At 41.6% G+C, this 13374-nt stretch overlaps 1 protein-coding gene across 1 annotated transcript in view; it reads right to left on the reverse strand.

Moving 5' to 3' along the window:
- The window catches only part of ARHGAP20 (Rho GTPase activating protein 20), a 62238-nt gene that overhangs the window by 33816 nt on the left and 15048 nt on the right, over positions 1–13374 (reverse strand). The window lies entirely within an intron of this gene.

Raw genomic sequence — 13374 nt, forward strand, 5'->3', positions numbered from 1 at the left:
GCTGCTGGATAATTCAAACCCAAGCCTGTGGGGAAAAGATCAGGGTCTCTCCTGGAAGATGCTGATCTTTGCTACAGAGGTTGAAGTCAAAGTTTACTGATGGTGAAGACATGATTCCCTCAACCCCTCTGATCTAACTGTTCTATCTAAAGTAGTTTAATAGCTATTGAGGCAGAAATGAGAGTTTCTCCAGTATAGTGATAGCTCACTCAGTATATCACTGAAGTTCTCTCTAGTTTCTGAGCCTTGATAGCAGACATCTGTTCATACAACACTAAACTGGTGTTAGAGGAGAACACTCCCTCCTCCTTTAGGGCTCTCTAGAAGCTGGTTGCAGGTCAGGATCGCCCTTAGAAACCTAGAGATACGGCTTCAAATTCTCATAGGCGGGTGACAGAACTGAAATTAGGTCTCCTGCACTGTAAACCATGAATTTCTGGATTAAAACTAGGACCCATCAGCATCTTCACTCATAATTCTTAAATGCAACTTTTCAATTATTTGCTTTCCCTAAAGGTACCTCCAAATGAACCATTTCTGAATCAGTTCAATTTTTATTCAAATGTGTTTACTTATTTTTTCTTGTTAAAAAAAAAAAGAAAAAAGGAGTAGCTTGGCAAGGAAAGGCACAGTAGTGAAAGTCACAAAACAAATGGGAGATAGGAAAGAAAACCAGAGTGAGCAGAGAAAACCTTCAAAGAAGGTCACAAACCTTCTTGTACTTCTCTTTGAGCCTGCACTGTTCCCAGTTCTACTTTTCTTGATGCCTGTAGCTGCATTACTCAAGAAAATATTTAGGAAATCCTGACAGCTGGGAGAGAAAGGATAAGATCTGAGATTGGCCTGCATTAGCAGGACACACTTTCACTGATCTGTAAGGAGTCAGTGAGGATCTCTACCTTCTGGAGAGAGCCTTGTTTAGCCTTGAATTCCCCTTTCTGGCTGGGCGTCTTAAGTCTTTGAAATAATTCCTCAACTTAATTTGTCTTAAACCGTGTCTTAATTATGTCTTACATTACCTGCCTCTTCATAGAAGAGAGAAAGAAGAGGAATGACTTTCAGAATGAATGATCCAAATCTAAGCTGATTATTCCTGAGAAGAAATGGTGTCCAGGAGTATGAAGGTTAAAGCAGAGGGAGGAGTTCTGGTCCATTACAACAATGACATATAGTGTGTGGCCAGCAACAGGAGTCAGGGGAACAGCAAGCATATCCCCTACCCCGCCACTTCCATGGGACTGGGAATTCATCAGTTCATCAGTGACTGATAGGTTGCAGGAATTCAATTCAGGCCCTACTGAAGTTCCTATAGGGTCAGAGTCTTACATCTCCATTGCTGTCATTTTCTACAGAGATTCACAGATTCATAGAATGGTTTGGGTTGGAAGGGAACCTAAAGTCATCCAGTTCCAACCCTCCTGGCACTGGCAGGGACAACTTCCACTAGACCAGGTTGCTCAAGATCTCATCCAACCTGGCCTTGAACACCTCAGGGAACAACCTCGGCAACCTATTCCAGAGTCTCACCACCTTTACTATAAAGAATTTCTTCCTAATATCTACTCTAAATCTTCCCTCCTTAAGCTTCAATCCATTCCCTCTCATCTTATCTCTACAAGCCCCTGTAAAAGTCCCTCCCTGGCCTTCTTGCAGGCCCCCTTGAGGTACTGAAAGGCCACTATAAGGTCTCCCCAGAACCTTCTCTTCATGCGGAACAGCCCCGGCTCTTGCAGCCAGTCTCCATAGGGGAGGCGGTCCACTAAAAAAATTATTTTAATAAATCTGCATTTGACCCAGTGCCTTTCAAGTGTATCTATCAACTCTGATAAGACCTTCCACTTACTTTGATAGTTTACCTGTTAAGTCTTATTAAAAAAAAAAAAAAAAAGTTAAAATATTACTTCCTTTGAAGCAAAGTGGAAAAAAACCAAAGCCATTAATTCAACCAGAGCCTTCTAAAGCCATAGGATGAAGGAACATGGAGCAATTTCACCAGCAGTAACAAAAATCTCTTTTGGAAAGCATATTTTTGATCTTCTCAATTAATATTCCATTGTTACAAGATATGAATGAAACACAAGCTTTGTTATGTTGAAAAAAAAGTGCAGATCAGCTGTACCCTCAGGAGTAGGGATTTATGTAAGAGAGATATTTTTGGAGTTCACTTTTAATGGCTCATTGACTTTTCTGGCCATTAAATGGCTTTAATTTTGAAGAAGTGCTAAGCATTCAAATACTCATTCTTTGAAAATTCCTTTTAATAGAATTATGCAAAACTCAGTGTTAAAGTCAATGCAATTTCTGACATAATTTAAAAAGTAAAAGTCAGTGGTATTAGAGCCATGTCTGCATTTTCTGTCTTCACTGAGTTGCCATAAAAGCTGTTCTATGATTAACACATGTAACACCCCAACAAAGTAACATCTTTCCAGTTACCAGGAAAAAAAGGCACCACCCAGCTTTGTCAAGAAGGAACTGTGAACTGATTGCCAAAATATGGGAATACCTTTGCAGAGTCAGAAAGCAGCTCCAGGTTGAAGCAAAGATGATACTGATGTTTAGACGGCATTGCCATTGTACCACTCTAGTCTTAAGTGGACATTACTTACTAAAAGTAATATTTTGTGCATCTAAAAGTTCCATGTGTGGTTTTAACCAAGGAGTAAACTATGTAATTTGAAGATATCTACTGGCTGAAATTAGTGGAAAGATAATGATTTTTCTCCTGGCATTCTCAGAACCTACTTTTTCATACCTATTATTTTTCAAATTAATCAAACTAGGCATTTTGTACTTATACAACAGACACAATGATTTAAAAGAACTCTTCAATTATGTAGGTGTGATACATGAAGTTGAAATCCAAAGTAGCCAAACACCAAAAAATACACCCCTGCTGTATTCTGTGTGAAAGCAAACACATCACTGCTCACTTTGCCAATCCTGTATTTACCAGAAACCACAAAAGCACAAAAAATACTTCTTCTTCCCCTGCAAAGCTTCCTTGGGGAAGAAGTAATGGAATGACCCCCAATGTGTTTATTCTTGGTGTAATGGAGATGCCAGCTTTATTCCCTATTTGCATTGAAAACAATTAAATAAATTATATTTTCCAAAGGAGAGTTTAACAGCCCATGTTGAGTGGTTACTAAATCCATAATCCAAATGTCATTTATGCCAATGGGAAGCTTTCCCTTGTCTTCAGTTGATGATGACTTCAGCCTATCTGTGATTTGGATTAAGCTATAAGATGCCTCAGGGGAACACTCCGTTTGTTCCAAGGTACCCAAGCTGGAATGAGCTACTGCAGGTGTCTCAGCTATACAACATCCCTCTCACAAACTGCTCACGCTCCATCCTAAATCTTACTCCATTGGTTTTGTTATTGTTCTCTGCCGGAACTTCTCTCCGTTGATGGCATCTCTGCAGCCACAGAAGATGAAGGTGATTTCCTCTTATGATGCAGCACTAATGCACTCCACACAACTGACATCTATTGACATAAAATACCACTTTGCTCTTTAACCTCTGAAGTCCTTCACAAGAGGTGGATAAGAAATGAACCTTTTCCTTAGCAGAGCAGTGAAATGGCAGCTATTCAAAAGTCTGAAATGTGAGTTGGCCCAGCCATGTGAGAGACTGAGCTTGATCTGTCAAATACACATACACAGTAATACCTTTCAAAATGCCTCTCGCCTTCAGTTGTACTCATTTCACATGTAGGAACCACAGGCAAAAATACTGCATGCTTGTGACAGTGCTGAAGCCCAGAAGGACCAGAAGCTCAGGTTTGTTCCTACATATACAGAGCTTGCAGCTTGTGGTATAAACTTAACCTTGTTTTGGCTACAGGCTAGAGGGACCACCAAACAGAGAACCTGTCAACCCTCCTCACAGTGTTCAGTGCCAATAGACTTATTTTCTGTATCTCAAAGGCTAGTTTTGGATGGCTTTAAGTAACAAACAATTTATCTTTTAGGAAAAGTAAAGCAAATGAATTGCGAATTTCAGTGTCTCTCAGTAAAGCGTTTACACTGAGTCACAGCATAGGGGTAGAGCAACCCACTGAGAGAAGCAGGAGCTGTTCATATCCGTTCAAGGCTAGTAAAAACAGCAGCTATCTGCACAGTAGGAAACATCTACCGCCCAGCCCACATTACAGATTTTTGCCAAAATGGATTTATCAGTCAGGGACAACATGTGATTTGCGACCAGCAGAGATGCTCCCAAAAGAAAGCCTGATCTAGAAGCCAAGATCTTTGATTTTCTTAATAGAACAGGTAACACTATTTGCACTTTTTTTCCCCTGTACCTCCTACTCAGATCCTTAAGCTTCCAAAAATATCTGTGAGAAGAAACCTAATAGCAGCTTAATAGATGCTTGTTTCATATTTTTGCTAATGAGCCAGACCCTGCTAATTAGAGCATTGAAGCCAAGGTGGTTTGCTGATGGAAATCTTTTAAAACGTAAGACATATTACCCATATCACGTGGGCAGAGGGTATTTTGCATTCAAGATAATTATCTTAATAAGCATTGAGAACAATTCTCTAACCAACCAAAAGAAAGGAGCTCAAATTTGGTGTGTGTCCTCTGAGATAAGTTAGAAAAATACTCACAAACCTGCAACACAGCAGTGAGTACTGATCTGCGTCGCAGGGCTGCTAGAGCACATATGAGTGCAATATTAACATTTCAGGACATCCACACATATCTAATCTCATCATAACTGACAGTTTGGATGTGGCTTGTATTGTATCCTACCAGCTTGACAAAATCATGACACCAGTTCATCACATTCTGTATGCAAAAGTGAAGTGAAAGAAGAGCCTTTCTTGTACACTGAAACACCAAAGCCCTGTTCATGCTCCTGATGAACTTAGTGTCTGTCATGCTGACAGCTCGTTAAAGCCCCTAAGAGTCACACCCCATGCTAAATAGTCTGGGGAGAGTAAGGAGGCTACAATTGCTTTACACATAGCTGATATGCTTCCAAAATTCATCAACAAGGGACTTTGTCTTTGAAGAATAAAAAAAGAAAAGCCCAGTGCAGGTACTTGATCATTTACTCAAACCAGCTGTAGATGCAATGGGACAGAAACTAGGAGACACTACATGATTCTGAACACTAATGCTATCTAGCTAGAGCTGTCATTGTGACATAACTTCTGGCTTGGCACCCGTTCGCTGTTTACAGAGGAAGACAATCACCATGCCCAGTTCCTATGACTTGCTCAGACCAGCCTGCCCCCTCTTCACTACCTCTTTGGAATGGCCACATAAAGACCTGCTGGCTTCAGGACCCAGCACTCGCAGTTCACTTTTGTCACAAACAAGGATCCATGCAGACAAGGCTCACCCACACAAAGTAATCTGCAGCTCATAGCATTATTTAGACAGGCATATTGTATATATATATTAAAAAATCCTCTCCATTTTTAAAGGTGCTAGCTACTCCTACTGTCACTACCTTCCAGCCATGACCAGTGTCCAGGCAAGTCACCCTGATGTGCTCAGGATCTTCCCACATCAACTCCTCATGATCCGGAATATGCATTTAATCTAATTTTATACTGCACTTTATTCTAATAAGTAATTATAGCTGAAGGGTGAAAGTAGGCACAAAAAGTATCAGCCAGGAGTGTAGGAGTGTTTTTCAGGAAGGTGATAGGTAAGATATGGGCTGTTATAAAGTTAGTATGCTGTTGTAATCTTACACTGACTATTTATAGAAGGGACCTGGATAGACAAGCACAGAACTCTTTTAATCGCATATGCTGCCAACCCATGTCTGAAAATCTACTGTCAACTCCCTGCTATGCTAAGGAGGATGCTGGGCATGTTTTCTTGCTGTTATCTATGGTAAATCTTACATAGTTGAAGCAGCACTTTGTGAAAGCAGCAGAGCATTCCAGAAATAGCACATCTATTTTCTGCGGCATTCTGTTAAAGTCCCCTAGGCCATCACCAACGTGTACGGTAGCTTTCGTACAATTAAACAACCAAGGTCTGCTCAGTTTTTCAAAGAACATTAGCTACCAAGTATTAAAATGCAGGCTCCCACTTTATAAGTGTACTTTAATGATTGCAACTTCTTTTTTATGAGTACTGTATTTGAACAAATCCAAGGCAGTCACCTTCTACCCCTGCATTTTCTGCTAAGGACTGTGCCTGTGAATCTCATGGAAAGCCTTATGCTCTGGAGCATGCATCAGCCTCTAGGTTTACAGCCTCTAGGTTTACAGCCTCTAGGTTCACAGCCTCTAGCACAGGGCTATCCTCATTCTACCTGTGCAAGTGACTGGCCCTTAGCAAGCTGCAGCAGAAATCACAGCACCCAAGATAAAGCAGTGTGTCTCAACAGCACCACAGATCTTTTGGATCAAAATGCACTGCAACTCCCTCTCCAGCACAGGAGATGGAAGGAAGATGAAAATTAATAGAGACTGGGAGCAAATTTTGCTCAGGTAAACAGATAAATTTACATTTTGGGGCAGCAATCAGGGCTACCACTTACATTTAGGAAGTCAGGTACCATTCCTCTGCTTCTAAAATCCAAGGCACACATTTTATTTCAGAACATATTGAGAAAATTATCCTAGGATCCTAAAAATTGATTTGTAAGTATCTGAAATAATCTTCGCATGATGTCAAAATGTTATTAAAAGTAATAAAAATTATTATGTTGAATAACATGGCTTACAGTAAACCTTCCAGGTGTTGAGGCATGTAACTGTATTATTTTTCTGCAGTCTTCCAAAAATCAGTAAACTATTAAGACTTGCAGTAAAATATCACATGGCTGTAGGGTAAAAATGCATCATCAAAAAAAAATCCTCACACATTTCAGGATGGAAGCTTGGCAGCATAACTAAAAACAAGCTGCACTTAAGTAATTTCTACATAGCCAAAAGGATAATATTCTCTGCAGAGCAAATATGTACTACAGTATGGTGGCTGGAGACAGGAAACACGCTTGTGGTTTGGTTTGCTTCCAAGGTTTTTTGTTTTATTTTAACAAACAGCTGCAAGGTGTTTACTCTGAAAATTTAGCACAAGGGCAAAATTCTTTATTGGTATAAATTAGCACCACACATTTTGGTGATATTTTGCCTGTTTCCACCAGTAAAGAATTTAGTGCATGTTACTTAAACCGTATTGAAAAGCTCTTGCAGTGTGGGTGTCCTCCAGTCCTGCTATACAGTTCTTCTATCAACAAACTCAAGGGGTTTTGGTCCAAGTGTCCCTTAACAGAGGAGAGGTTTGAGGGAGGACATGTTCACCTGTAGAAATCAAGAAAACCTTTTTGAACTTTGGAAGAATTGATCCACTGTTCCCACTCGTTTTTACTGAGTGACAAAGCAGCATCAACTTGAGTTGCACCAGAGAAACGCCATTACAGGCATTATCTACCCAAACAAGGATTTTGTTGTTCAGAAGGAAAAAACCTTTTTAAAAAATCAGAAAAAAAAATCAAGAAGAAGAAAAAAAAAAAAAACCAAGAGAGAGAGAGGAAAAAAGCCCAGAAAAAAAGCCCCAGCACTGCAGTCCTGCAGCATGATTCTGGGCTTTTTGGAGCTTCCTGTGGCCTGTAAAAAGTCTGGAGGCTCAGCCTACCTTTGTCAATTCCACCCTAGTTCCTTCTTACCCATTCCACAGAAGCATACAGGGGAGCACTCTAGGATCTCAGTTTCACCCATGTCCCTCTAGGAGGATGCAGTATTATTTTAGTAGTCTGGAGGGATAAGGTTTCTGTCCTTCCTTAATTTTTTTTGGGAAGCGGGAAGCAGTAATCACTATTGGGACATTTAATCCCACTTAATCACAGCTAGGTAATTTTAAAGCCTAGCTCAATTCCACTAATTTTGACTTACCTCATGGACAAAACTAACTTTTCCTTCAAAAGGAGGTTTCAGGTATCTTCTTGCAAACTGTATTGCAAGAGTTCAGGGCAGGTCATGTAATAGCCAGGAATTCTGGACTACCAAAAATAGCCAGGACATGTTGCAGACCTTTGCAGAAACAGGTCATATATGGCTGTTAGTGAGCCTCCATGCATCTGCCTATCCTATGGTCTGCAGCTACATACTACATGGGCAAGAATAAGGCACTTGTGTGTCCTTTTAACACAGAAACAGCATTTTCTAGGTGGCTGCCTAGCTTTATTGACTGTCAGTCCCATCACTCAATTATCAGATAATACCAAGGGGCCTGCTCACAGTCTCTCAACATCTCATTGCTCAACAGTCATTCCACTTTAGCCTCCAATTTTTCCATTGTTCAAGAAGTAATTCAGTTAGGCTCTTCCCTTCTGCAGCTCATGTCACCTGGGTAGAGTCTGCAGCTGGGCAACAACAGGTTTTCAGGAAAACAAATGCATTCAACACAGTACAAGACTTCAAATATGTAGCCAGGTAAAGCAAACCTGGAATCCACCAGCTGCTATTCCCTGATTGCCCTTTTGCAGGAGAAAACTTGCTGATTATAAACAAAGTAATCACAGAGAAGGAGGCCTATAAATAGCTGCAAGTACTGCCTTTAAAAGATAAGCCCCTTCACCACACTTTATCCTCCCACAAGCTGCAGCTCTCATTGCAGCCACTGCTGTTTGTCCTTGCTTCTATCCCCACAACTATGGGAGACTATGGAGTGAACTCCACAATGCTCCACTGCAGACATGAAGGGAAGATCTGGCCAGACCTTGTATTGGTTTAAGTTTTTAAGGATCCCTTCTCTGTGAGAGACAACTGATATGGATGCCGCAGGGAAGAAGGGATTTTGACTTCACTGTACCTGTCCCAGCTGTAACAGAAACAAAGCTGGCTTTGGCTCGCCTCAAGGGCTTTAAACCATATTTTGATACTAGTACTACAGCACGGGAATTATCCTATTACAGAGAAGAGATTACTTGATATGCCTGCCACTGTCAGCTACTGCAAGAGTAATGACGACCCAGATTCCTTATGAACAGCCAGCAGATAAAGTAGCTGCAGCCACATGCACCTGTTTGCTCTACTACAACTAACTGCCTACATAGTCAATGAGATTTTCACATAGCTACTCAGGCAAGTTAGTCAGGGGTTTCTATTCCACCGGTGATCTGAGATGAGGGCAAAAGCTGTTAAAGGATTCCTCATATCTCTGCAACTGATGGTGATGGAGAATCAGGCACAGACCATTTACCTGCAGCCTGGAGAAGAGGAAGCACAAGAGCCTTTCACACAATGACATTTTTCATATACCAGAAGAGCTTGCCCATGTCCAATTAGTGTCCTCCTTGCTGAAACTTGACACATGACCTGCTGGAAAACCTGTCCTGCTCTTGGACAATAAAGTTGAGGAGAATGAGTGTGAGGTTGCTTAGTCCAAGGGGCTCAGAAACCAAATGTTTCAAGAGGAGCTCTGACAAAATATTGGATGTTTTTATTGTGAGAACATGCAGATGGAAAGGAAGATGGATGAAAAACACTTCAGCTCTGTTTATTCATTCAGGTAAAGGTCTTTAACATTCTTTGCATTTTCTGAACAATCCTGCCATGAAGACCTAGGACGCACCTAAGTGTACTTAGATACCTACTCCTACTGAATGCAGTCAGTGTTCAGTGCACAGTCTCTCAATAGAGTGCACAAGGATCTGAACCAGCACACTCATCTCAGTACTTATAGCCACTTTCAGGTAGAGGATAGGACATGCTGAACCTGGATGTGTCAGAGAGTGATATGCAAAAATAATTCTGGGAACAGATGTTGGTCTTTTCCCTCTCAACTACTTTTACTATTCATCTACAGAGCCAAGATCACTACTGTGAATATAAGGGGTTTGGTCCCAGGAATATTGCATGTCCTTCTGCACAATGGCCCAGTTTCAACTGCAGGAGAGAGAAGGAAAGTCTTCACTCACTCCAAACACCCTCTGCTTTAGTCGTTACACCACTCTTCCAGGAAGCAGAAGATGGATTACATAAGTAGGCAAAAAGTTGAACCTCATTATTAAATTCTATTGAAAGTGCACTGATTGCAAGGTCAAAGAGCAGTGGTGGTCTGTGGAGGCCTTCCTGAGAAGCAGGCTAGAAACACCTACCATAGCTTACACCAAGCTTCCTAGATGGCACAAACCTTGGTTACAACACAGAATAACAGGGTCTCTCCCTGACAAAATACCCAGTGAGACAGACTCCTTCCCACTTCAGCCCTGATATTGCATGTTTGGAAACCACTGCTCTAAATAATTACTAAAAATACTCCAGAAAACTGGAGTCAGCCAGAAGTTTAAAAGAGAGCAACATTTACAACTGTTTTTGTGAGGGTGTTGCTCTTGCCCAGGTAAGTTAAATAGGGTTTGTGGACTAGTGGATAGAGTTATTCAGGAGCTTTTCACAAAGCAGTGTTTATTCTCATCTTAAAGCACAGTACTATACCAGCTACCAGGAAGCAGAAACTAGGACAGACATAAACCTGTTCAGTGCTGCCAACAGTCATGCTTTACTGGGATGTGCACAAGGACAACTCTAGATGTTTGGGGAGCAATCTGTTCAGTAGGAGAATCACTAAAGAACAAAGGGACTCAGGAAGTCAAGAAACCACTGAAATGATGTTTATAAAGTTGTGGGTTTAGATGCAGGTACTGAAATTATTCCCATGTCTTGCCCTTGATGCCTATTGTCCTTTATTTGATATAGCCCCTTAAGACATGGGCACAGAAGAAATCTAAAGACAGACTGCTAGTCCTATGATGTGATTAAAAACTCCTTCACCAGCAGTTTTGCACACCATGAAGAAACAACTGGACTAGGATAACCAGTGCCGTATGAGTTAGGAGGAGACTTCAATGTGTATTTTGTGCTGGCTGTTGTCAGAAGTGAGAGCACCAGAGGCTGCACATCAGCCTGCACATCATTAGAGGCTTTCTGCTTGTTTATACAAGATAAATGATCACATAGCAGTCTGATCGAGTTGGTCTGTGATTTCCTCAGGTATGCTGCTGCCCAAACCGCTTGGCCAGACTGTCATTTGGCAGAGATTTTATTATCTAAAACTCGGGGATACACAATGACTGGACAACAGCTGCATTCTGCCATTCCTCAAATCCTAATCCAAAAAGCCCCCAAAATGAGCTGCAGCCAAAAACACATGTGGACAGTGAGAAATCTGAACAAGCAGAGCCCCGCACTCATCCCAATGAGCAGTACCCCTTGCTGCCTTCATCTTAGAACTGTCACAAATCTGTCCTAAGGGGAATCAGCTTAAAGCACCAGTGTTAAACTATTAGACATTTATTGTAAAATTAATCCCCCATTTAAACTCCAATCCCTCCAAAGCCCTGGTTCCAAGCTTTTCTTCTTGTTACCTCTAGTCCTTTTAATAAAAAGGGCAGCATATCTCTGAGAGCTGCAGCTCATTTCATTCTCCAGATGTACAAACATCACTGTAAGCCAGTTTGTATGTCAGAAATGAAGAACTGATGGGTTTTATCAAAAACAAACATATGCACACATGCACACACATGCTCACACAAAAAACAAAACAGAGAAAACACAGCAGGGGGACAGGAATGCAAATCTCTGAGTAAAAAGGACATTTGAGGCCTCAGAAAGTTCACTTTGGTCCTTGTTAACAGTTAATAAAATTTTATCCCTAGCTATTACTACATAAAAATAACTTTTGCGCTTAAGCACACGGTTTAAGGAAACAATACTCCAGTGCCATAATTAGCTTAAATCAAGCATGAATTAGAAATACTATAAAAATAACAACTTCACAGAATCACGTAATCATAGAATGGTTTGGGATGGAGCTTGTACAATATCGTCACAAGTTGTTTTAATTACATGCAGTTCCATTAAAAAGGAAGAGCAATTTGATACAATACAGTGTCTTTAAAAAAAATCACTATTTTTCTACACATTCATGTACAGGGAAACATGACATACTGAAGGAAGAAATATGGGAAATTTCTCATATAGAGATTTCTGTTCATTCAGATCAAGCATAAACTGTTAAATCGTCAAAACTTGTAATGAAATGCAAAATCTCTGAAAAAAATCCCGATCATAACATTCAAAGCTGAATTAAATTTAAAAATTAAACAACTTTTGACTTGCTTTGCTGACTGAGTCCTTAGGAACAGGATTTTCCCTCCATCTTGATGATTAGAAATGTGATTTTTATAACCACATGATTCCTGCAGCTGAAGCTTCACGGAAAAAGCTATGAAATAAAACAAAGTGAGCGATGCCTGCAGTTAATCCCTCACATTGAGGAATTCTGTTTTGTGGAATTTTGCCTGTATTCTTCCTTTCTTTCACAAAATAAGTCTTCTGTACTCTTGAGCGTATTAGAGTCTCAAATAAAGGATGGTTGAGATGAGGAGTAGAGGACACAGCGTTGTTCCCAAGGTGCTGTCATTTTGATTTTCACCTTGGGGAACCACTCTGACAACAGTGACAGTCCTTGTGCTTCCCAAAAACCCACAAGTGCTGTGGCTTCAGAAAGACTGCCTTGCAAGGACTTCCTTCCATGGCATGTCTCTTCCTAAGGGTGCATGAAGGCATTTAAGAGCCTTCATCTCTTGCGACCATGCCATGTGGGGGCTAAGGGCACAGGGGAAGGCTTTAGAAATGTTCCTTGAGTTGTGCATGTGCATGCCTAGCATTAGCTACCTGTCCCCTCGCCACCTGAGCAGGCCTCTCACAAGCCATGGGATGTCGAGTGAGGGACACACCAGGGAGTAACCCTTACCCAAGGCCTTGGCTCGCCTGACAGCCACTCCTGCCTCAGACACTGTAAATATTCTCCTACAGCACATGGCACCAGAATCAAAGTGACTTGTTACCCCATTCTCCAATCCCGCTACCTCAGCCTGTAAGGGAACCATCTCCCACCCAAACTACAACACTTGCATTGGAAATGGCAGTACACTGGGGCAGCATCTGGCCATGCCACCTCCTATCCTGGTCTTGAGCCAATCTGCCCCTGCTACCACCACAGCCGGTGGTGTGCAAAAACCCCACGCTGATCATATGTGTAAGGCACACATACAAAGAAATGGTCGCCTTTGGCCCTCAAAGGCCTTCAGATTTAGCCACAAGCTGTCACATGTCTCACACCATCCCTCCCAGAGTGGCCCTAGGCCATGCCCCACATGCCACCATCGGTACTACTGATCAGCCAGGCTGTGGCAGCCTTGGCCCAGGGTTTCATTCTTCTGACAGACAGGTTTTTCTGTATTGACTAAGGGGACAGGTACCCAGGCAGCAGAGTAGCCTCAGCTGAGTGGTTGCCATCCCCATGACACCCTCCATCCAGTGTTGTCACAAATGGTGCCATAGAGGCTGCCTGAGGACAATATTTGCCTCCACTGTAATGGTTCAGGGC

This window comes from Indicator indicator, chromosome 1, assembly GCF_027791375.1.
Source record: "Indicator indicator isolate 239-I01 chromosome 1, UM_Iind_1.1, whole genome shotgun sequence".
Lineage (NCBI taxonomy): Eukaryota > Metazoa > Chordata > Aves > Piciformes > Indicatoridae > Indicator > Indicator indicator.